The sequence below is a fragment of the Anser anser genome (assembly GCF_964211835.1).
Source record: "Anser anser genome assembly, chromosome: 3".
NCBI lineage: Eukaryota > Metazoa > Chordata > Aves > Anseriformes > Anatidae > Anser > Anser anser.
The window spans coordinates 47,284,335-47,309,714 of NC_139722.1; the positions used below are offsets into that span (position 1 = coordinate 47,284,335).

At 35.6% G+C, this 25,380-nt stretch overlaps 1 long non-coding RNA gene across 3 annotated transcripts; it reads right to left on the reverse strand.

Annotated features, from left to right (window-relative positions):
- Nucleotides 1-654: 654 nt before the first annotated feature.
- On the reverse strand, nt 655-23,398 carry LOC310896266. Of its 3 annotated transcripts, none has more exons than XR_014581329.1 (5): nt 23,281-23,398; nt 3,808-3,897; nt 2,321-2,437; nt 1,317-1,507; nt 655-1,238 (listed from the first exon to the last, which is right to left on the reverse strand). It is a non-coding gene; the product is annotated as an uncharacterized lncRNA (long non-coding RNA). The 3 variants fall into 3 exon arrangements; XR_014581330.1 differs by having other exon boundaries at nt 3,808-3,900; nt 23,281-23,392; XR_014581331.1 differs by lacking the exons at nt 3,808-3,897; nt 23,281-23,398 and having other exon boundaries at nt 2,321-2,825.
- Nucleotides 23,399-25,380: the final 1,982 nt, after the last annotated feature.

Consider the following 25,380-nt stretch of genomic DNA (forward strand, 5'->3'; position numbering starts at 1 on the left):
TTCTGTTTCTAGCACTTTTTTCCCACAGACAGCATAAGAGCCATCTGACTCACTCTTGGCTCTGCTACATTCCTGCTGACACCACAGTTAGTCACAAGTATTGAAGGTAGAATATTTTCCTATCACAGAGATTGTCTTCCATCACAATAGATATTTTTGAAATAATGACTATTTAAAGAATATATTGCTAAAAGAGAGTTGAAAAATAACATTTCAATATTTTGAAACATGATTTTCAATTTTACAGAAGTAGATTAGAATCATAAAATGGTTTGGGTTGGAAGGGACCTTAAAGACCACTTAATTCCAACCCACTCTGCCCTGGGCTGGGACATCTTCCACTAGGCCAGGTTGCTCAAAGCCTCATCCAACCCCGTTCATTCAATATTTCTTATGTTATTTTGAGGGCTTTAAAAGTTAAAAAATATTAAAAGTTAAAATATTAAAATAAGCAAGTGGTACCAAAGCATTTCCATCACCCTCAGCACATACATTTTTTACAACAGTCCAGTTTTTGACAAAAATTCCAGCCCATATTTATAAAAATTACTTTTAAAGTACCTGGAACAAAGAATTTTCTGAGATACCTGGAAACTTCCATACTTTCTTATCACAATCAAAAGTAGCGCAGTCATGTACCACACTGTACTGGGGAAAAACACATTTGATTTTAATAAGAGCTTTAAACCACACCACCTTATCATGCTGCAACATGAAAAGAATTTTTTGTCTGATATTCTTACTGACATAAAATGATTTTGATGTTGCTTTAACACAATGAGAAAGGAGTAATTTCTGCAACTCTATTAATTCTTAAGTCTTTAAATAAAAATAATAAAGAAATAAAAAAATAATAGAATGTAACAACTATCATAATCAACACAGTTGATGACATTACTTTTATTTCTGTTTAAAGCATCTTTGTTTCTTCTCCCTTGTATTCTTTATTTATTATTGCAAACAAAAACAAAGAGGGTAAAAAAGATAAAACCAGAAATGTCTTTTTTTTTTTTTTTTTACTTCTTCTCCTCTGAATTGGTCCTGTAATATTATTCACTGTATATTCACAAAGGAATTCTAACAGTGACTCTGGTGCAGAGCAGGCAGTTGGAACTGCTCTTGATGTCTTCTCTTCTAACCCTAATGTGATGGCGGGACTGGGGTCACAGGCTAGCCTGAAGGGTAGAGATTTTCTTATCATAAGAGTTCCAGTCCCTGTGTTCTTCAATGACTAGTATCTGAAAATAAGCAGAGACAACCATTCACAGCCTGATACGTCATGGTATAAGTCTTTATGCTATGCAAATAGTGCACACCTCTCTGTTCGTGAGTGTTGCTCTGGGAGAGGACCACAATGTTCTCTCACTATTGTTACCAGGGAAGAACTGAGCAATGCTACAGTCCTACATCCAAATAGGCAGGAGCTGCAGGAAGCTTGTACCACTAAACCCCATCATATGTGGTTTCACTCAATTCACTCCACCTAAACACGAGTCAGGGAGGCTGGCTAGAAGTGAAAGCAGGAAAAAAATAAAAATAAAAAGTAATGATTTAAAAACATATTTTCCTGAGAATAACAGGAGCAAGAGAGATTAGAAAAGCAATATTAATAGTACCATTACCATTGCAAAGGAAGAAAAATAAATTCAGCCATTATTACTTTTCATTAATCTATAACATTATTATAAATTATAGGATTGGTAAATATGGTGTGTCATTATAATCTGTTATATCATACCAAACATTATTTACATATTTTGACTTCCCATTTGTAACCACCTATGCTCATTCTTCACTTTTCTTTCAAGTATAATTCATTTAAAAACTGTAACATGGATAAGAATTTAGTTTGAAATATAGGCATACTTAAGCTCTATAAATTTGGACTAAAGCAGTAAAAAGAAGTATCTAATGTTTTATTTTCTTTAGAGAGACAATGAAAGTATGCAAAAAAATCACATACCTTAGATAAATAATTATAATTATTTTTTTCAGAAATGACACTATAGGAAATGGCACTGCAAGCCAAGCAACTTTGACAGCCATTTCACAAATGGTTGGCTTTTTTAGGTTTCTTTTTTATAGTGCTAAATCTAGGCAGCACTAGTATTAATCACTAGTATTGGCTACAATCACAAAGAAACACAGACCTACAATTTACTAAGTCTAAACTAAGATAAGTAAATGCAAACTCTGTCTTTTCAGAGGGGAAAAAAAAAAAAATGTTAAATTTAGGATGCATAAATATTCCCCAACTATCTGTGTTTCCACTAGTAAAAATCATACATAAATTTTAATAGTTATAATCTAAGACTATTACCTGAGTTCTGGCAATGCTGGGCTCTTCATTCTCTGAAGCCTAGTTAAATACATGAAGAATTCCTTTTCTTATTTTATCTGCAAAGCCTCTTTCAGCTCACATATACCAAACTGAAGGCTGCAGAAAACACAGAGCAGAGGCATGTAACACTCTTACACCTTGTACCCTGAGTGGTTGTCCCGTAGTTTATCACAGGTGGTCAGATTTAATTTGTCTGCCAGACTTTAGTAGAAGATATAATCCAGCTGCTTGGTGTGTTTTGTTGGTAAAGTTCATCTCAAGACAGGGTTTCTAGCTAACAGTTTATTAAGAAAAATTAAAAAAAAAAAAAGTGTGCCTGAATCCTTACATGCTCAATTCACTTTGATTCATTGACATCTGCCCCTCTTGCATGAGTACTGTTTACAGAAGAGTAACTCTCAAGATAAAATTATTTCAATTGTCTTGTCATCAACTGAGAGTAACTTAATTTCATTTAATATAAGAGTCCACAGCTAGTTTTTCAGGTCTCCTATTACTTCGTAGTACCTCCATTTATAGGGAACAAGAAGAAAAAGATACCAATTAAGGATACCTCAGTCGAACACAGGATCAAAAACAGATGAGACAAATTATTTGTGAGGGCACCTATTGTCTTTGATTATAAAGGAACTGACTAGCTTAAATTAAAGCTGACTATCTTAGAATAAGATTATTCAGTTTTAGGTGGCAAAAAAATGTGGAGAAAAAAAAAAAAGCATATAGATGTTTTGACTTCAGACTTCTGCTGGGCTTTGCAATGTCTCATTAAGTGATACCTGGCAGCACTGATAAATGTACACAATCAAAGCAAGTACAAGCAGCACTTCAAAACAATAGACTGCACCAGTCCTGGCCACTGCATATTTGCCTCAGCTGCCAGGTGTACATAAACTGTTTCTGAACATCCTTGCAGAAACATATTATGGGTGAAAACCCTCACAACATGTTCCCACAGTTGCGTTTCCCTGGTAACACCTGTCATCACCTTCACATTAACAAGGAAATTTTACAGCAAAATATACATGGGGAACATTTCATAGACATTTCAAGATTTCATTTAGATGTTCAGCTATTTCTATGCTATTAGCTTCTATTCTGAAAGGGCTGCAAAGTACTGGAGTAGGTTTGCAACTGTAAATAAATAAACTTCCCCTTTGCAGAATGTAGCCCCACCATCTAGAAATTTTAGCCACTGGTGTTTTACTGTATCCTGTCAGAAAACATATGATAGGAGAGCATTCAGCCCCAGGCATAAAAACTTCTGAAAAGGTTTTTATGTATGTTAAAAAGATATCTCACATCCAGTTTAAAGTCATTATAATTTAATATTGGATATAACTTTTTGAGTGCGGTACTTGCCAGGATGAGCAAGTCATAAGAAGAACTGGTTTTACAAATTAAAATACCACTTTAAAGGCTGCAGGCTGCTGACGGAAGTCAAAAGTAAGTAAAAGAGCTTGACTCACATGTTTAGATGATTATAGCATGTTTGTTTAATTTTTTGACCAGGTGCTGTGCTTATGTTTTCACCAGACAGCTTTCTTCAGGCAAAGCACCTGCTAAGGAAGTGAAATAAATACACAACATCAGTAGCATAAGAGAGGTTTGCTTTACTTCATTTGACTTTAACCAACATAAATAGAAAATACTTATCATTTAAAGGATCCTTACTACTATGCATGTGTTTTCAGAAACAATAATTAAGTGTTCCGATCCCATGAAACGCCATGATGATTTGGGAAATCATGTGTTGGGGTTTTCTCTGGGCAGGTGATAAGAAATTTAAGGGTCGTGTCCTAGAAGCCGTGAACATACTGCTGATGGGTAAGGATAGGAAAACATTTTCTGAGAAAGAAGGCCCAAATTTCTGAGACCAGATCATTTTTCCTTTCAGGCAGCATGGCAAGCATGCCTGATGCAGTGAAAATCAAGACAGGGAACACTCCAGTAAATCCATAATTGATTTTGCTTGAGAAAATGTTGACACACAGAGTCATCCTCTTTGTTCTCCATCAAGGATATAATTTGTACCACCATGGAAAGCCTACCCCAGAAACTTGCTTGAGTAAACTAGGCTATACATCAAGACAAAATTTTTGCCTATCTTCCCTCTGTCAATCTGTTCAGAGCCTAGATGACACCCTGGACCATAACTCACTGTAGGGTGGCCCAAACCATTCTCTGAACCTACAGTCAGTTAGCACAGGAGAAAGCACACCAATGCGGTTAATCTTTCTTGTCCTCCTACATAACAAGTGGTCCCTAGGTTGCTTTACTCCCTGGTATAAACATAACCTACATAATATTGTGTGGGTATGCCCATAGCTATCAAAAGTGGATGAATTTAGGGGTCCCAAAATTCTGATAAAGTACCATGTAAAATTTTGATTTTTTTTTTCCAAAGGTCAAAAGAACATATCCACTGTAACAGGAACATCTGGCAGGGTTGGGGTAGCAGGGAGCTGCCGGAGGGCTCTGCGTGGGAAGTGTCCATAACCTACCTACCTGTGCTGGGCACACCCATTTACATACAGAAATGACACTGATGCAAACAGCCCATCGTGCCCCAAAACTACTGCAGCCAGGAGAGCCCATGGCACAGCTGCTCAAGCAGTTAAGAGAGGGTGGCAACCACTGCAGGAGGAAAAACAGGGGAGACACAAAGGAGAAACAGAGGCATATGCAAACACTTTATTTGGCTAAGAACTAGCAATGAGCCCTTAGAAGGAGGCATGCCATGTCAGAGGAGGTATATCGCTGAAGGGACTTCAGCACAAAGGTGACCCATGCCAGGGAAGTGACACCCTAAAGAAATAGAGCAGAATGAGAAAGAAAATATGAAAATGAGAAAGAAGTCAGGAACCACAGAGAAAAATGAGGAAGTAGTGTGATTAGACTGTACTTGTTTTTGTTTGTGAGCAAGCACGGCCTAATCACATTCAAATATTGTTTCCAAGATTCAAGTGTCAACCACTTCCTCATGAAAAACATTTCAGCAACTGCATATGTCAATTCACATATGTTTTGACTAGACGGTAATGGAAGGACATTCAGCAGTGCTCTACACATTTTTTTCCCACTAGATGAATGATTCAGAAGTACATTAATTTTTTCATGTCACATGGTGTACAGTCATTCAGTCTTTGCGCTCGGTGTTCAGTGTAAGTGCTATTAAAAGTAAACCACATTAATTATGTAAATATCAATGGTCCTTGAAATTACAGGAATTAAACATTTTACCAAAATTCTGGAGAGGCAGGGTGCTTTATTTAAATTTATTGTTATATCATTGACATAAACAAGATCAAACCTTCAGCTGAGTATTGAGTTAACATGACTATTAATACTAATTTAACAAAAATCTCAAGCAGATATAAAGTATTATTACTAGAATTTAAAATCAATAATGTCTTCCAAGATTTCTACTGTTTTCAGGACAAGAGATGAAAATATAAACCAACGTGGATTGGTGTATTATATACATATAATTTTATTTATTCCCATCAATTCAGCATTACTCATCAACTCCAGAGAGCAGAACCTATTTATAAATAGCACTTGGAATCATAGTGCTGAAGGAAAAATTTGCCTTGTTTTCCTGAATACCTCAAACTCTACCTTTCATGGTACTTCTAACAGCAATTGTAAACTGTGAAATTATTTTTATCTGTCTGCTTTTTTTAACACCTGTCATTCTCATTTGCACTATTACCAACAAAGTTAAGAAATGGGTTCCCTACAGAATAGTCATATGAAGAAACTGAAGTTTCAGATGGTGAGTGCGTCCTTCTGTCCATTACAAGAAGTTATTATTGATGCTGATGGAAGTGGCACCACTTAAGTGACCTGAAAATATGCCTCATCAGAAGTCCCCTTTTAGCAACCTTTGGTGATAAGAATCTGAGAGAAAAAGAGCACAAAGGGTTTGGGTGATGTAGAATAGATCATACTAATTTCCACCTGTTACAAAAGAGGAATGACCGATGCCCAGTGTGGAGGGTTGACCCTGGCCAGCCACAAAGCACCACACATTAGCACACTCCTCCCCACTTGCAGGACAGGGGAGAGGATAGGAAGAACAAAAGTGAGAAAAGTCATGAGTAGAGATAAAGATAGTTTAATAAGTGAATAGGAGAGAAAGAAGTGATGGCAATCACTCACCACCTCCCACAAGTAGACTGATTTTAACCAACCTCTTCCTCTCTCTCTTCACCCTCACTCCACCCCAAAAACCCTCCCAGCAATTTTTTACTGCTGCTCATGATGTAATATGGCATGGAATATCCATTTGGTAAATTTGGGTCACTTGTCCTGGTTGTCCCCTCCCGTCTTCTTGCACACCTCTGGCCTAGTTGACCTGGGTGGGAAAAAGAGGCATTGTACAAGGACTAATCATCAATAGCTAAAACATTGGTGCATTATCAATGCTGTTTTAATCACGAATCCAAACCGCAGAATAATATGAATAAAATTAACACCATACCAGCCAAGCAAGGAAGACATCCAATAAGCCCCAAATGTCAAATAATGTTCTCTTTCAAGATATAAAATTATTTAAGAAAATTCACAGTGAACAGATTAATTTATTTCTTAAATATGCAAAGATCTATAAGCAAAGGGAATTTAAGAAGTTCAATTGCATTTAATAAGCCCCATAGTCCTACTCTTGCTCATCTCCTAAAATGCTTATAACCTTTCACAACTTTATTTATTTATTTGTTTATTTATTAGAAAAAGCTTTTCATCTGGGAATTAGCCATTTCCTAACATTAGGATATTAGGTTATTACAACAGGGGCCAAGATCCAGTAGTATGTGACTTAGCTACACCATACGACAATACTCACAGCAGTGTGTCTTGTTCCACTAAAGAATGAAATGCATTAATATTTCAGCCAGCAGTGCAATCAACAACAGAACACCTATGGAATTACTGAATATCATAATGCACAACAAATTCTGTACTGGCTGGGTAGCAACAAATGCAAATGAGGAACAGGAAACTTTGCCAGTATGGAACAGTATTTCAGGAGAGGTGTATAATGCCCTTTTTCATTCAGTTAGTGTAGAACTCCAAGGACAATGTAAATGTGATTGTGTTTGACCTCCTCATATGAGACAGTGGAAAATATACAACAGATTTACTTTACAAAACATTAGATCTTTGAACAGGGAATTAATACTTCAGGTGCACTGTTTGCCCAAATCATGGAGGATCTGAGTCCTAAGAGACAACTAGTTATGTTTGCTATATTAAAGTGTTATCAAAAGAAATTCCAGATCAAGATGCCTGTTTGTTCATGAATTCTTAAAAAACAGCAAGGCTGCAGATTCAAGAAGCAGTGATGTCTCATTTTGTGACTTCAAAAAGGGGGTATTTACTATCATGAACAGAGCTTAAAAGTATTCCACCATCTGTTGGTACTTTGGATCAAATACTGCAAACACATAAAAACTTAAAAAGTTTCAAAATACATATATAAAGACTATGTTGTGTGTTTAGTTTCTGGACCATGTTAGGTTTTTTTCTTTGTTTTTGTGTTTTTTGTTGTTGTTTGTTTGTTTGTTTTTGGTGGTGGTGGTGGTGGTGGTTTGGTTTGGTTTGGTTTGGTTTGGTTTGGTTTGGTTTTTAATCACCGTCCACCATTACAATTAAATTTTTCAAGTAACAATTATAGAAGTGACACAGATCCACAGACAATCCTATAAATGACTGTCTTCTGAACATTAAGGGGATCTACTACCTTACTCTATATAATATGTCCTCAAATGTCAAGTAGAGTTAATTTCTTATGCATAGAATGAGAAAGAATATTAAGAATACCGAAGCTGAGAAAAAAGATGCAAGGCAATCTCTTTACACAGTAATTATAAATGCTTGAAACAACATACTGCTACAATCCTCCTTGGAATTCAATCTTTATACCTCAGTGTACATAATAGTCAATATATAAGCCAAAAGATATAATTATGTTTGAATACAGTAGTTAAGTATTTGTACTAGGTACTTCAGCAATGGGGTGCAGGTAAAATAGAAGTATATGACTGAAATAGCCCTTAAAGCTTATAGTGTGTGTCATATTCAGTAAAAATAAATAAATAAATAAATAAAATAAAATAAAATACTTCATTTCATAAGTGTTATAAGCACCAAATATTTTTTATACAAGAAGAGCAGTAATTCACACATTCAGCAACATTCAAATAAGTTAATGTTATTAAAATAGTAAAAATGTTAAAATTACTTATCGATGGAGCTGAGAACGAGCATCTTGAATATACATTCCCAAATCTATCTGAAAACCATGACTGCATCAGCAATGAAGGACACAATACTCAAGATATGATATGTACACATATTATGAATTTTCACTTGTAATTTCTCCAGGAGCAGAGTAATAATCACAATTTTTAAATCTTGTGCAGTCTACCCTAATAAAGTATTCAGAGGACTCCCTGAAATGATACCATTAGAAAATGAAGAGCAGGGCACAAAGAGGTTCTGCTATTTAAATAATAATTATTATTCCCACTGCAGGGAAATAGCAACAATGGTTTTGCATCTGACAACAGAAAAACTAAGAATTTAGATATTTGGATGGTTAATGCTAAGTGAGCTGAACTCAGCATCAGACAGAAATAAACCAACTGCAACAATGCAAGACAGGGAACAACTGTCTAGACTGAAACACTGAGAGTTAGTTAGGATTACAGTAAATGACATCCTGATAATTAGCAAACAATATTGTATGGTTGAAACATAATCTATAATACTTGACTGTAGTCTTCAACACAATTAATTACTGAGTTAGAAAATATGACATACTTAAACAGTATTTAATGTAAAGATGTAAAACAGCTGGAACATGTAGTAGCAAGAATGATCTTGAAAATTTTGCCCATTAGGAATGGCTGAAAAAGATGATGTTGTTTAATCTAGAGAGGGAAAAACTGAATGAAGTTGTAATTATAATAGATATCTATAAAGGTATGCACATACTTATATACAAAATGTTCATAATGAACCTAAACTACAGCAAGGGAGATTCACTTTAGATGCTAGAATGAAGTTTTCAAGAGTTAGGATCAAAAAATACTAGAATAAATTACCTCCATTTGTTGTAGAGTCATTAGATTTATTTTGCAAAAATAAAATAGACATCTGTAAGGTACGATATAGCTGATCTTGCTGAAATTAGACAGCCTTGCTGAAATTAGATAGCCTCCTGAAGTCCTCTTCAGGGCATTTTCTATGATTTTGATACTACCATGCAAGTTTAACCTTGTTTCACAAGCTGAGATATTAACAATGTTTTTAAAATATTCTACAAAAAAATGGAATCTCTAAATTGTGGATCACCTGATTTCTGTCTGATTTTCTAGTTGTCTCTGTCCTAGTAAATAAAATTATTTAGGGACCTAATCTGCAGACTGAGGGAACAAATTCTGTGCGTGATCAACACGTGTTTATACAGCTAAACTCTCTGATTTACTCACCCAATCAAGGGACATGCTGGCAATGAGTACATATAATAACAGAACAGTGCTGACACCACAGCCCAGCACTGGTTTACATATTTGGAAAATTCTGAGTCTATTGTCTAATTTAAAACTTGAAATTTGGCAAATGCTCCAAGTTACTAGAGAGAAGCAAATCTCAAACTGGTGTATCAAATATAGAACCACAAAAACTCTCCAAAAGCTATATAATACAGCTTTGACCATATTACATTACATATTGTGGGCTAATATTTCAGCAGTTTAAAAGACTGGAGATATGCAAAAATATTGTTTAAAGCTACCTTTACACTCCTCTCCCCCTATCTTGCCCAGTTGCAGTGGGATACTTGGATAAAACAAAAGGAATAGATGATAAACAAATTTACTTTATTAGATTAATTTTAAGGCAACCTATTGTACTATTGGAATTTTATATCTTAATTCCAATAGTATAATTCATTCAGGCATTGTAGCACTATCATTAGCACATTTCAGTCTTACCTGTGCATGAACATGGGTCATTTGTTTGGAATTTCTGGATATCTGTCTACTATTCTAAACACTGGCATTCACATTGAAAAGAACAAATTTTCAACTTCCATCTTGATAAAATCTGGACTTACAGAAAAGATGTTTATCTCTACTCTTTCACAAAAATATTGATGGTCCTTAGGCTTTAAAAAGCTTACATGGAGTTCTATAGGAGGACTATGGGACTACGAAATAACCTAAAAATATTTCTAAGTTACAAATTGGAACACTGTTTGTATCTTCCATGTTCAAGGAAAAATATGTCTGCTGTGCCATGATCTCATCTGTAATGAAATTTTGACAGAACCTTCCAGGTCATCAGGGCTGGAACAGACACATAGATTTTCTGCTTTTCATTATTTTGTTTTGTGCATTATGCACAGAACATATGGTATTACAGTACTAAAGGCTGCAATAGTCCTGAAATTAAATTCAATTTACTAAAGATCCTGTCCTAATTTTTCCAAAGGTCATACGAATCTTTAAAATATTAAAATTACACTGTCCATTTTTTTTGTTTGCTTGTTTGTTTTAACTCACTGTATCTGCAGTGAATGCTATAAATACTGTTTCTTCATACACTCAAATTCTTCTGTCGTATGTTCAGTGCTACATTCATATTTGTCTCCAAGTTTGAGCCCAAAGACTTAATTTTTCTTATAACTGAAAATAATTTTCTTTATAGGGAAAAAGAAGAACCACAATTCCTACCAGGTTAATAATAAAGAAAAGAATATATATATATAAAATTGTATGTTTAAAATGTATATAAATCTGTTTGAAGAGTGAAATTAAAACCCATCTGTTAGTGCAAAAGTCCAAAACAGCTACATTTTTGTGAAGCAAAAGCAAAGTTTTAAGGATTACATTCTTATTTTTCTGTCAGCATTCTCTCTCCTGTTTCCATCAGTGAAAGACTTCAGGTATTGTTTCTTGCTGAAGGGCTCCAGCAGACAGACTATAATAATAAGATATATTGAACTTTATATTAGTATTCTGGAAAAAGTTTGTGACTAAGAAACAATGAAAGGATCTGTTAATATGGAAAGTTATCAAAAAGTAGGTTCAGTTTATCAGTCACAGTACTGTAATTGTAGAAGACCTTTTTTCATTACATATTTTTAAATTGAAGTGTCATTCATTACTGGCTGAAACAGCATGCCAACCTGAGAAGAAGAAAGAAGAAGAAAGAGAAGGAGAAGAAAGAAGGAAGAAGGAAGAAGGAGGAAGAAGGAAGAAGGAAGAGAAGGAGGAGGAGGGGCAGGAGCAGGAGAAGAAGAAAGAAGAAGAAACTATTTCAGTTCTGTTTTCATAAAATCCTTTCATTTCCAAACATTTTCCTGTTGGTCTCCAGATTTTTTCATTTTTGCTAAGGAACCCATTTTCAATTAATTTACCTTTCTTGATGAAACTAGGACAGCAGGCAAGATTGCAACATTTGTTTGTTTTTTGTTTGTTTAGTTAGGTTGCTGGTCCTGTGGGTCTTTTGGTTGTTTGCTGCTTTTCTTTTGTTTCATTTTGCTTATAAATAGATCTGAATTAAGATAGCAAGTTTCTGGCTTCATCAAACTAGGAAGAGCTTTGCTTCCCTGAGCAGGCATACACATCCTAGAAAAATGATAAACACAGAAAAGCTGTAAAAATGCTTTGCTACAAGCCTCAAAATACCCCCAAAAAAAAAAAAAAGGGGGGGGGGGGTAGTTTTTTCTTTAAAATCAAATTAAGTCACATGTTCCAGACAAAGATTGATGGAATTATAGTGGTTTTACAAGCTGTCCATCTGGTGGGCTAACTCAGATTCTCAGGCACGTTTGGAGATCTCCCATTGAGTCATCAGGAAGATAGGCCTGACAAAATTAAAAAAAAAAAAAAAAACGTTCTGCTATTAAAATAAGGATGTACTTGTGTGTGGAGTTCATTAAGACCCAGCAACTTCCTGATGAGTTTCATTCTACAAAAGGCAGCTGCCGGTCTTTGATTACCTGGTTAGAGGTATCTGTATTTACAGAAGGATCTCAGACCACTCTTTTCAGCAGGATATTTTTGGCCATTACAAGCTCCAAATGAGCTGAATTTACCCAACAGCATAACTCACTTGAAAGAAAAACATTTTCAAGCAGTTGGTAACTGCATTGATGTCATCAGTTTGCCTCTGTTAAAATAGATAATGCTTTGTTTCACTTTCACAAAAATATATAGAAAATTATTAAAATTTGTATCATTCAAGGAATAAACAAAGAACCTGTGAATGCAAAGAGAGCAGATTAATACAAATTCTTCAACTGATAAAAGGTTTCATAAACTTTAAAATTCTTTGATTTCACATCCAAGACTTGTACAAAAAAAAAAAATTTAAATTTACTACATTGTTTTTGGAACTTAAAATTACCAGTCCTGTTATACTTGAAAAAAGGCCAATAGAGGACTTCTGCTTCTGGTGAGTTTTAAATAAACTGAAAGGTATGCAGGCAACCACAGAAAAAAGAATTTGAGTTCGTCTGCCTGAAGTTAATATGATGAGCATCTTCCACTCTTCCAAACAGCGAACATCATATATTCCTGTCTATTTGTTAACTGCTTAGTAAAGTGTAAACAAACAAACAAAAAAAAAAATCAATGAAGGAAGATCAGCAGGAGTCTTGGAAACTCAGCACTTTGCAGAAAAAAACCTTAGGGCTTTTTGCCATTGACCTGTTTCTGGCACCACAGTAAAGGGTTTGTTTTGGTTATCAACAGGGAGCTATAACCAGAAAAAAATAGAAGCATAAAAGTTCTTTAAATTGGTTCAGTGTTGTAATTGGGTATTTGAATGTCAAAGATAAATGCTTCATAATTCAAAGGAAAAACAAAAAAAAACAAACAAAAAAAAAAAAACAACGAAGCAATGAGCATATAGCAAATGATAGTATGTGCAAATAGGAATCAATTTATCATTTCAAGGAGAGAAGTAAATTAGTGTTCCAATTATTATGTTTGCAGAATTCCTTTGTGAGCTGTTCTTCTTGTTATTAGACAACCCAAAATAATTCAGTTTTGCAGAGTAAGTTTTCCAAGTAGCTTTTGGGAATTTAACCACATGACTCCAAATAAGGCTGATGGGAGCCATATAACTGATCTCTGTGTACTAACATCCTAAAGGTATTTACCTCATAGATAGCTTTTAAAGGTGCTTAGACGTTCTCTTCAGAGTGATTAGACTCTGATATGAGGAGGACAACCTGCCCTTGATAAATATTTGCACATGAAAGAAAATTATTTCTCCAAGTGTTGTTTCTTAGTTTCACTCAAAGGGAAAATCCACCTTATTTAGATAATAAACAACTCTTTTTGCATTGAATTTCCAGTTTTACCCAAAACTATCTCTTTTATAAACAGACTTTGTATTACTTAGGTAAAGAAGTTTATAAGATTGGAAGTTCTAAAAGGATCTTCAGCATGTCTGAAGTGATAACAAAACCGTTATAAGAAATGATTTTAATGCACAAAAATATAATATTTCTCCCATAGACACACAGCTCCTAGATTAATTCATTAATGCAATTAATTCATGAATGTAAAACCACTTTAGATGCAAAATGTTTTGTTCCTCTTTAAAACATTTTTAAGTCTTTTACCATCAAAAAGATTTTATCCACCATGCTAAAAAACATAGGAGTCAAATTCTTTTTAGAGAAAAAAAAAAGCATACCAGAACTCCCCAAGCTTCAATGAACTAGGATTATGTTTCTAATACATTTTCAATACGTAAAGCACAGAGATATAAAACAAGCAATTTCTTAAAGTCCCCATTCTTCAGCATCATGAGCAGCCTTGAAAATAAAAGGGACGACATCACTTCCCATTGTTGCACATTAAAGTCATCCTTCTTATCCTCTTTCATCAAAGTGACTCAAAGCTTGTCCCCCTGGTCATATCAACCACAATGTTCAGACAGACAGAGGAATGCAACATACATCCTAGGACAGTTAAGTAAATAACCCTCCCCTCCCAATCCTCCACCCCGCCCCCCCCCCCCCCCCCCAATCTCTGAAGACTAAATAATGCAACTTTAAGCCAATGAGCAAAAGACAAATACTCACATCACTGGCTATCCTATTTTTCACACAACTTTGCTTATAAACTGCACTGAATATTTGTGCATGCAAAAGCAAAGAATATATTTACCTCAGAACAAACTGCACTTTAGGCTACTTGTGTCCATACCAAATGCAATCCACAAGTAACAGGTCTTACTGGCTTTCCTTGCCTTTTTTTCGCACAAACCCATGTGGTTCTGCCTCTGAGGGGCACCTGTGAATCGTCTTTCTCCCTGAGAACATGTACAAAACCACCCCTTTCCACACAGGCTTGTCAAAGATGATATATCACACCGAGCGAAAGGAATCTGCAATAGAGACCCAATATGCACATTTCACTTACTTACACTGACTCTTTGACAGTTTCTGGCAGTTACACCCAGCTCAGTTAAACCTATTTTTGCTGGAAGAGACAGGCCATGCTCTGTTGCTTTCTATAAGGGGATATCTCCCTCTAGTAGAGAGCTCACAGTCCATTCACCCTTTATTATTATTGCATAGCTAGCATTTGTTAGCATATATATACTGTCAGAAGTCAGTATATCTTAAATATATATATATATATTTTAATTACAGTTAGCTTGGTTGAGATTTGAAGGTTTAAGTCTTCATAAGGTGTTGAGACCACACAAGGGTTCTATCTCCAAGCAAGTGTTTTTTCATTGTTACAATACAACCCTTGATGTTCTTTGGCACCACCATTATTAACCATTCACCCTTTCTTCCTCTATTCTCTTTCTGTCACACAAATGCACACACATAAAGTCTGATTTTTATTAACTCAATGCATTAAGGAAAATAATAAATAGAGGAGAAAGCACATGATAACCAAACAGAACACATATCTTGCTCATTCTCCACAGCAATGGATGTTTGCAACAAACCAAGGATGACAGTATTTCCAACAATATAAAACTCTCAGACTGTAAGTTACTGCTTTATCTCATAACTGATGTAATATATTTGAATTATAACACTCTCTAGAGAAATGACCTCAGCAATGACTTTCAGAGGGGCTGAGATTCATGTGGATACCAGTGGTATTACAGGGGACTCCTTACTTAATGGAGTAAACTGATACCTACCTAGTCTTGTACCCACTAATCTGTTTCTTCTTCATTGTATTTGTGCTTTTCTAACTACAAAGCAATGGACTCAGCAAGAGACATATTTATTACTATCGCAGGGAAAAGCAGAAAAGGTGAGGGGTACAGTTGGCACAAATCAATACTCCTACAGGCAAACAATTGCTGTAGAGGTGTGCATTGTATTAATGAAGAGTGAATATTGACTTAGTTAATAGCAATGTGCCAGTAAACTTTCATAAGCATCAGTGACCCTGGTTTTGTGAACTCTCCCATGAAGGTAGATCCCACTGTATGGATTCCTGTTCATTTATAGGGGCCTTCTTCCATGAAAAGCAGATTAAAGGACTAGATGACTAACAGCAGAGCAATTAATAGTTATAATGTAAACTTTTATCAGTCCATTACTTTTTATTTATTCCCACAGTTCCTAGGAATCCACAAATCTCAGTTTATTCAAAGTCCAGTCCTGAACCTGGAAAGTTTTACAGGTAAACATGCTGACATTTCAAATATTTCCCTGAAAAAAATTTGGAAGATGAGTGCTTTTTCTGTTTGCAGACTCGTAGTTCATAACTTTGGAAGCACATTCACTCTTTCAAGATGGCCTGTATTCCATTTCACACATCATTTGGATTCATGAAAAGAGTAAATTAGATTAGAAATAGTAAATTGGTGGGGTTTTTTTTCTCCAGAATGAAACTGTAAAGTCCCTTAAATATTTCTGCAAGTATACTAAGAAATAAAAGAATGAGTAGTTTCAGTATTTTTTACAAATACTAGTAAAATAGGGTTGTTGTTTTATTGTTAAAATATAAGTAATATTGTCCATGATATCTTGTAAATAAATTCTTCTTTATGTAGGTGTCTTACATATAGATTTCAGCACTACAGACCAATTATACTTTCACGGAAGGCTGTCGCACTTCTAGTTTTTAACAAAAAAAAAAAAAAAAAAAAAGAATATGAAGTTTTTCACAGTTTAAATGCACAAGCTTATTAAGTGTTTTGGATCTTTTCAAAAACTTGCTGAAGTGCCAGTCTCACCCTTTGTTTACAAGTATCTACTTCTAGTCAGAAAAGGGTATGATTTTGCTTCCATTCAAGCAGGACTGAAGATTTAGATAGCACTAGCTGTCAACACAGTGTCTACCAGCACACTAATTTTCCTCTCTAACTCCCTCAAATGAATCTTAAAATCTCTTGAATGTGCATGATATGGTCGTATTTTCTGTATGCTCACTGTGTATAATAAAAAGACCAAACCACAGTCAGCTGTACCCCTGTTTCAGCTGAGGTCTGCATAAGACATGCTGGATTCACACTCTGGAACACAAATTCTCATGCAGCAAAGTAAAATCAGCTGTTTGACAGCACTTTTCTTCTCTGTCTGGAGACAGGAGTCTCCCTCCATTATGTTACAAGACAACTGGGATGCTGAAGGGAAACATGGAGGTGAAGTGGTCCTCCCTTGAAAGCACTGCTAGATGTGGGAAGAAAAAGTTGTGCTATATATCTCACCCTGCTTTTGAATTCAGATAAACCTTAGGTCCCTCCCTAATTAATTTGAAAGTGGCAGGTAATTCCAGAAAAATTGCAGGTCCAGACTGCTCTTAAGATAAGACACAGTCTCTAAAAGATTGCTGTCTTTCTTCATTGACTCTGAGGAGTGTAGGCAGTCAGATCCTCGTTTTTTGCCTTAGACTAGGTAGGACCAATTTAGCCTTTCTGGCTAGAGGACAGTCAATGATAATACAGGGCAATTATGTTTTCTTATTTCTCCCCCACCGTATCTGCTATATGGAGATGTACATTAGAAAAAACATATTTTGATAGAGACTAAGTTTCTGACTGACGCCTCTCTGATTTTGAGACAGCTTCTCAACTTCATAGTTCAAAGAAAGTAGGCCATGCAGGAATAGGTTGTCTGTCTCTTGACATACTATATTTTGCCTCAAATCCATATATAAGCCTCAAAAGACATTCCTTGGTGATTCTTAGAGAATTTCAGTCTTGTGGTAAATAAATATCTTCCTCATAAAAATCAAGATTGTTTTGGCTTTTTGACCTTTCCCAGAAAAATTCCCCTGATCAAAAATGCCATTTCAATTTATGTTTAAAAATAAAGTCATTTTTATTTATAAGGTTTCTTTATAATACCACAATATTTAGATACATATTGAAATTCTAATGTGGAAGTTTCTACAGTTCATTTCCAAACAGTAGTCTATGGTCTAACAGAGCTTACCCAGATGATACATACTAGTCCATCTACAAGTGCAGGAAAGTAGAAGTTAAACTGTTCCACATAAAGGCAACAAGAAAAAAATACCTAAAAATTTTTAGAGAAGTTTCCAAGATGTTTTTTGTGTTTGAAGATATAGAAAGAATGCATTGTACTTTTGTGGTGGATTACTTTTGGATGGCCCGTAGGCTGCATGTGACCATCAAACCACTCTCACTCGCCCTCCTCAACAGCACAATGGGAGAAAGTCCAAACGAAAAAACTTCACGGACTGAGATAGGGACAGGGAGATCACTCACCAATTACTGTAACGGGCAAAAAAGACTCCCCTTCAGGAAAATTAATTTAATTCGTTGCCAATTAATAACAGAGTAGAATAACAAGAAACTAAAAAATAAATAAAACAAAACAAAACAAAATAAAATAAAATAAAATAAAATAAAATAAAATAAATAAAATAAAATACCTTCCCTACTAACCCTCTTTCTTCCCAGGCTCAACTTCACTCAGAGTGGTGCAGTGGGATGGGGAACAGGGGCTGTGGTCAGTACATAATGCTTTGTCTTGCCACTCCTTTCTCATCATGCTCTTCCTCTGCCCCTGTGCAGGATCTCCATGGGCCGCAGCCTCCTCCAGGCCACATCCACCTGCTCCACCGGGGGCTCCTCCACGGGCTGCAGCGTGGAGATCTGCTCCGTGTGGGACCCATGGGCTGCAGGGGGACAGCCTGCTCCACCAGGGGCCTCTCCACAGGCCACAGGGGAACTGCTGCTGCGTGCCTGGAGCACCTCCTGCCCTCCTGCTGCACTGACCTGGGGATTTGCAGGGATGTTTCTCATTCATCGCTCTCCCAGCTGCTGTTGTGCAGCAGGTTTTTCTTCCTCTTTCTTGAATCTGCTCTCCCAGAGGCACAAACAAAATTATTGGCTCGACTCTGGCCAGTGGTGGGTCCCATTTGGAGCCGGCTGAAACTGGTCCTTATCTAACTTGGGGCAGCTTCTGGACTCCTCACAGAGCTCATCCCTGCAGCCCCCTGCTACCAAAACCTTGCCACGTAAACCCAATAAAACTTCTAATGCAGCATGAAGTTGATTTTATTCTTCATTCAGAAAATATATTCAGGTGTAAGTTCATCAATACTCATTTTCAAAACTCATTTTTCCTGTTTCTACTATGAAATTTAGTGTAATTGTACCAGCAAAAAAAATTGTCTATTATGACCTTTTTTTTTTTTTTTTTTGGTGAAGTAAGTTAGAAAGGTGCAGAGGGAAACTGGGTTCTTGGGACTTTTCTTTACTTTTGAAATGTTCTGTGTTCAAACAATTTTGATTTCTGCAAATTCTACTGGTTTTATAGATGTTAGAGAAATATTTCCACTAGTGATTTCACGTTAGTTAGAAAATACAGGTTTATCTCAAGCAGCTACAGATGTACTAGTTTAAAATGACATTTTATCTTTTTAGAAATTTAATCACAAGCTCAACAAAAGTATTGCGTTTTTCAACAAAAAAATGACTTTGTAGAGAAGCTCCTTGCCTTGCTTCCTTTTAGACAAATGTGTGCATTCATGCAAGTGATACTTTTAAACATTTTAAAGTACATTTTTATTAATTTATAGATTTATAAAAAATGAGAGAAAAAAAAGGGGGCAGGAGGAGAGTGTTGAGTGCCCTGAAGAAAAATTAACAAGACTGTCCTCTTTTTGGAAGTAGGAAAATAAATCTAAAAAGAAATGTCATTTCACATAATGATTTAGCAAGTCTATTAGTCTATTGGCTATCAGTGGGATATAATATTTAAAAAAAAAATAAAGAAAAAATTATTAAACATATTAAACTTGAAAAGGCACAAATCTATCTAACAGCATTATACAGAACTAAAAAGCCAATATATTTCTGAAGTTTGGAATACTCTACTCAAGTCACCCCTGAAATTTGTTCTCTCTGCTTGTCAGAACAGTATTTAAAAGCTCTAAGGAGCTCCAGCAGGAAAAGCAATGGACCAAGCAGATGGCTCAAGGGAGACTCTGCAAGACTTGAACTAAACCTTAATTTATCTTAAATTTTCCTCTGTCATCAGTACAGAGTGAGGAACAGAAGGAAGATTCTTCAGACATTAAAATGTGTTTCTATCTTTGTGCATATGTCACTTTTGAGCTTCCTTTCTATACCTTGCTACAGTAGCAACAAACACAAGTAGCCCAAGCACAATACGTGAGGAAAGCCTATCATTTCTTCCTCAGGAATATGTGTAATTGTGTATTTAGTGAACTCATGAATTTGCATTATGTATCTAATGCCCAGTGACCAAACTACTGCACCCTTCATACACATTTTTAACAATACACCATGCTTATTATCTGTAGGTCAGATAGGAATAATCTACATTTTATCACACCTAACTGAATGATAAACACAGAGCAGTAGACAATTCTGGCTTCAAATAGTCGACAGTCTGAAAAACATGACTGGAAGGTGGAAAATGTACTATATACAAGTAGTGCAATGACTGTAACCAGTAAGTTAGCTCCCTGCTTATTAGTAGTATTTGAGAAAGTATTCAGGGCCAGGAAAAAGAAGGAGGAATGGCATAAACAGACACTAAGAATACAATAACAAATCTGTTCTTTAACTTAGAAGGTCCCAGCTTCAGCTGCCTCTATTCCTCTGTTCCTCCCAGCTACAGTTTCTCGCAAAGTTGCATGTGAGTCCTGTAATAACTCTACTGTGAATACAGGAGAAATGACCCCAAGTCTATTCTTTTCTTCAACCTGTAGTGTACCAAGCTCCACTTAGCTTTATTTTTTCTTCTTTTCTGTATATTTCTTTCTTGCATGAATCATAGCCGAATACATGATAACTCACGAATTATGATGAGAGCTATCATTACAAGCATGATTGAGCACTGGCTGCCAAGTAGAGTTGCTTAGAATTGCAAATTCTTTTATGTTTATATTTACAGGGAGGGGGAAAAAAGATCAAACCTGGGACTCCCTACAATTTAGGAAATAACAGAAATAAGGAAGCCTGATTCTACCATATGTTTTTTACTTAATATGGACTTCCTTTCATTTGGCTGAGGCTGATCTATTGTTTCAAAAAGTGCCCCTGTGACACAGTAGATTTATTGTAGAGGAATTTGCTGAATTACAGTTCTGTATTCACTTTACCCACTCTTCATAATTTTCAGGAAAATCGAAAATTACTATGCCTACTGGATGTCCTTTCTCCATGTGCCTAGAGACACGTGCCTATCATAGATGTCAGTGTGGTGGGACTTCCCTTTCTGGAAGCTATGCTGACCAATCCTATCCAAAAGACTTTACTTTATTCTGCACTATGGATGCTACCATGTTGCCAGGGAAGAAATTTGGGTTTTCAAGTAGTTTTGCTTGGGAAAGAAAAAGAATGGATGAAAGTTAATTAGGATCACATATGCTTAACAAATTATATTTTAAAATATGCTGCCTAATCTGCCAGTTTTTGGGTTTTTTTTTTTACAAATATGGTGTCTAACCTGTCAATCTAATATGTCAGTCTAATCTGCCATGGAAATTGTTTATTAAAGACAGTGGTAATTATAGACAGATATTCTGGACTAGTCCAAAAAGAAAGTTTCCTTATTTTTTCCAACATTTGCATTTCAATCATACATAGAAAATGAGATAAATGAGAACAGAGAATCACCAAAAGCCCTTAGTTCTGTTTAAAGGGAAATCTAAAACAATAGCCTGGGAGAAAACTAAACAGAGAATGGGAATATTTTCTTAAAACACATTGCTGGAGACCTTAATTTATAGTTATACCAGAAGACAACTGGCCTTACAGAAGCTTTGTTATCCCCAGTAGGTGACTGATATTTCTTTGAATCCATTGTGACAGCATGAGTTTACTATCTTTCTAATTCTTCAAGATGAACTAAGAAAAACAAACAAACAAAAAGCAAAAGAGAATGATCCAGATAGCTTTGCCTATCTACAACTGTCAACTAAGTGGAATGAAAAATCATTTCTTTCTCTTATATTACCCCCTTGTTATTTCTCCTTTTTCAACAATTACTTGGTTTAGACAGCCAAAGCTGTGCATTTTCCAATACTGTGAGACTGTGAGCACCAAGGCAGCTGAAAACAATTTTTTTAAGAGGTACATGCTGGGCTTGATTTTGCCAGCATGGTGAAGAACAGGTGTGAGATTGCAAAACCGTAACAGGAAGGTTGCATGTGCCATTCAACACCAGGAAGACAGATGTATAATTTTCTGCCTTTACTTTTTCTTTCTCTCTTCTTTTGTGTACCTTTGTGTTGGTGTCTTTAAGAAAACAGAATCCAACAAGAACAGCAACAGAACCACATTCTATCCAATGCATTTTTTTTCACTTTCACGAAAAGGGAAAAAAAAAAAAAAAAAAAGGAAAAAAAAAAGGAAAAAAAAAAGGAAAAAAAAAAGGAAAAAAAAAAAGGCTTTGTCTTTAACAATGTCTCAAAGGATGTTATAACAAGCTTCCCTGAAAAACAGTATTGCCATGTGAAGAACCAGTACAGCTAGACCAATGAGAATTAGGAATGCTGTTGAAAGGAAAGCTTTAATTTATACTCTACAGTACAAAATAAAGTATTTAAATATGGGACTAAACATAATTTACAAATGGAATTAGCAGAGGAATTTGGACCAACAGAGTTAGACCAACTACCACAACATGGGTTAGCATTTTAGTTACAGCTTTATCAAAAGAGACAGGCAAATACCTTTAACATTTTCTGTTTTTTATTCTATTAACAATACAGTAATAGTATCTGTAGGTATTATGAGTCACAGACCAATCACCGTCTTTCAGTATCTTAATATCAACAACGAAACTGTGGCTGGAACTCATAAAAAATGATTAACATTGCTCACCTGGATTTTCCACTCCAGCAGCCACTTGAAAACCACACTTCACATTCATCTGAACTAGAGTTACCTACCTGGTCTATAAATACTGCTGATTCTTTGCTGCATTTTGAGGAGCACTGCCTCTGATTTTACAGCCTTGTTTTTCTCTACAAGTTCAAATATAGTACCGTGCTTAATGGATGTTATCTCTGGAACAGTTACCTTTGCATAGTACCTTTTCATCACCTTTAAGATAAACCCCATACAGCTCAAATTTACACTCATCAATTGTTGTAGACCATTAAGAGTTTTGGTCATTAATTTGTTGCCTCCAGAGATCCTATTGAACTGTTTTTCAAGTGCTGGAACTTACCCTCCAGCCCTGTAAAACTAGAAGCAGCCCTAACTGAGGATACAATACTATCACACAGTGAAGGCTTCAGTACACACTATTTGCCACTAGGCATTCTGATTAGGCCAGGTAAGCAACAAATCACAAGAAAATAATCTGACATTCAAGAATGAAGGTCAGTAGGTTTTTTTGAAAAAAAATAATAAAAAAATCAATTCTGTGATAGTGTCACTCAGTTACTTTTGGTTGGTCCTTGGTCATTTAATTAACGAATACTTACTCTTTAGTAGAAAAGGACTTGTGGGAAGAATATCTTCTATAAGGACAAGAAACACAGAGGAAAACAGAAAAGGAAAGCTTTTGGAGTGCCTCAGGAGTGCCTCAGTATCCATCAGATCTGAAAATTGATAAAAAATGCGTAACTAGAAAATAGACATAACTTTTCTGAGTGAAATGAAATTATGTTAACCAATTTGATGACTTTGGAGAAAAGTTTAGTCAGAATCCAGTGAGCAAAACAGAAAGTTAAGAAGTTGTTAGCTCATCTGGAGCAGAGAAAGAAAAGGGTTTTTACCATCTCTGTTAGAGGAATAGGTTAGCTGAAAAACTGTATGGACCATTAAACCAATGTCTTTATTGAGACCTTTATTTTTAGTACCAAGTAGAGCTATGAATTTTAGTGGGCAGGTTCATCTTCTGAAAGTGTCTTTGAGGATCAGGACTGAGTAGTCAGAAACAGAGTGAAAAATGTTCTCATACCGTTATGTGGCTGTTTCCATCCCTTATAAATTGTCTGAGTTCAGTCTAGCACACAGCACTCATGTAAGTGCACCCATATTGTGTTCACAAGGTTACTCAGCCCATTGCATGAAGTATACCACAAATTGGGCTGAACATGCATAGGACCTATAGATTTTGATGGTTTTGTTTTCAGGAGTATTAACCATGGTAGTTGTGGAGAATGTTGCATTGTTCTGGCACAGTCTAGTTCCATTTGACTTTTGTTGATATACATGAGTTTATTTCTTAACATAAGATTTGCAAAGCCAGGGATGGTTTAAAAGTTATGAAAGGAGTCATTATCAGAATCTTAGATCTCAATCTAGAGGGGGTTGTTCTCAAGGGTACATAGTTAAGGGGTTTCTTGCATTCATAGGTAAAACTCACTTTGGCAAACAAATATCTTGTACTTAATGCAGCCTTTAAAGTCAAATTCAAATATGCTACTTTGGCATTATAGATTATTTACTCACAGTAGAGTATTATACTGAGTAACTCAGGAAGTTAAAAAAAAAAAATTACTTTTGTGACAAATGCTGATAAGGAACCTGTTTTCTAAGTGATTGAACATGAAACTATAGAAACCACTGTGCATCAGTTAAGCGTAGCTTGTAGCACACGTACGTTCTTAAATCCTTCATGGACGCTTCTTTTGTTTATTACAGACTTTATCTTTAATGCACAAAAAAAAAATAGACTTTTTTTTTTCTGCTGCTGCTTAAAATTCTCCAAAGGCATTCTTGAGCACTCATGAAGGTTTGGACATAAAATCTCAGTCCTACACCATTCTTTAAGCAGTCTTTCTCCAGTGGGATGGATTTCAACTTTACTGAGCAAACACTGAAATGGCTAATTTTCATCACTGTGATCACAATTGCAGGAAAAAATGAATTAGCTTGACAAAGTAGAGTTATTAGCAGACTAATGAGAGACTATAACAGAGTCAGTACTCCTTACCAAACTATAATAGCTTCCCAAATCTTCTCTATGCATTAACATTTAATAGGAAAAAAACAATTTGATATTAAAGCAAAGTAGAACTGATAATCACAGAAAGGAGATGATCTTGGCAAACTGGGAGTGGTGGAAAGAAACCATTACTCATTGTAATGAATACTCAGTTTAGGTTAATTATGAGTAAGGATTGAAATTTGAAGGCTAGGAAAATTTTTGGAAAGTAGTAAATTGAAGCAGGTATATGTTTCATTTTCCAGTGTATTCTACTATGTAACAACGTATCCAAAAATTTATCATTATGTTTTATTTATGCTCAAGCAATGCAGTCCAGAAATAATGATTACATCTTCTCTAATGAATTTTATGACATTAAATAAATATGTATAAAACTAATTACCTACAGGTTTTAAAGGTACTTGCTTTCATGTCCTGGAACTTAAATGTTCAACAAATCCTATTTTATCAGGGAAGGGAAGGGAAGGGAAGGGAAGGGAAGGGAAGGGAAGGGAAGGGAAGGGAAGGGAAGGGAAGGGAAGGGAAGGGAAGGGAAGGGAAGGGAAGGGAAGGGAAGGGAAGGGAAGGGAAGGGAAGGGAAGGGAAGGGAAGGGAAGGGAAGGGAAGGGAAGGGAAGGGAAGGGAAGGG